The sequence below is a fragment of the Stigmatopora argus genome, chromosome 1 (genome assembly GCF_051989625.1).
Source record: "Stigmatopora argus isolate UIUO_Sarg chromosome 1, RoL_Sarg_1.0, whole genome shotgun sequence".
NCBI classification, from domain to species: domain Eukaryota; kingdom Metazoa; phylum Chordata; class Actinopteri; order Syngnathiformes; family Syngnathidae; genus Stigmatopora; species Stigmatopora argus.
In genome coordinates this window covers 20633352-20634635 of record NC_135387.1, presented here as the reverse complement: position 1 = coordinate 20634635, position 1284 = coordinate 20633352, and positions in this window count along the sequence as shown.

Below are 1284 nucleotides of genomic sequence, written 5' to 3'. Positions count from 1 at the left end.
TGTGATTTTTGCCCAAGCCATCCAAAAGATATTGCAATGTTGCTTTGAATTGAAAGAATGAGTTAGAAAATTTAGAGGAACTCTAATGCACATGAAAATGGTGAGGGATACATCTGTATGATCACAAGACACATTCATGTATGGATAAAAAAAATAAATGTGTGATTTTTTAGGGTTGTGTCAGATTGTTTTGTTAATTTGACCTAAATGTAAGATTTGGCAGTACCCCTAAATTACCCCTCTGCACTAAACCACTCTGGCTCCATACATCGGGTGATTGCAATTATGTTGTGCAGTGTCACACAAGATGAATTACCATCTTGTGTAAATTTGCTTGTGTGTAAACGTGCGGCAGGTTTTGGCAAGAAGGACCAGTGGTTCTGGAAGCTCTTTAGTTTTAATTGAAAGCAGTAAGCTGGAAGTGTGTGTTCCTCTGGTTATTATGGTCTAGAACACACACATACTATATAGGTGATAAAAGTAGTAATGTTAGTGGAAACCCTCACTGCTCTTACTTTGACACACATGAATGTATGTACATGAATTCACACCCACCCACTCACACACGCACACACGCACACACACAAATACACCCACCGGGGCGCCCTCTCTAAGGCATGCCAATCTCTGGCTCAGGGATATTAAACTCACCAGCCAGCAACGTCTTCTGTGCTTCAGAGCCAGGCGAACCAAAGGAATGCACATCCCTCTGGATCACTTCTCTCTTTATCTGCCTTTTTTATTTTTTGTTTCCTCTCTGTGTCTGTTTGTCATTCGCTGTCTTCTGCTACTTAGCTCTGAGACTGAGTGAAAGGCCCTCTGTTGAATCAAGAGGTTGTGTTGGCATCCCAGTGTGTATTTGTGTGCTCCTGGCATGCCAAAGGAACCAGTTTGATGAGTTTGCCCTTGGGACAGCGAGAGGAAGTGAAGAGAAGGCAGAGAGGAAGTAGCATGCAATGAGGGAGGAGGTGTAAGGTTGAAAAAAATGCTAATGAAAAGCAAAGAGATGAAGGTAGAGATGATCTTTAGCTTTTAATCGCTGTACGTGACCATACGTGTGTCATCCTTTGTCCTCCATCTTCCCAGGTGGCGCGTGTTATCCCTGGGGTACAGTGGGGCGGTCTGTGAGGCCTGCAGCACTGTTCAGCCAGGGCCTGGATTTGGAACACGGTTTCTCTCAGGTTGAGCGGGATCCAGGACCCCCGAGGGCTGGTGCAGAGGGAGTGAAGATGGCAGAGGGGAAGAGCCGAGCAGGCAGAGCAACATAATTCTGGATCACCTTCA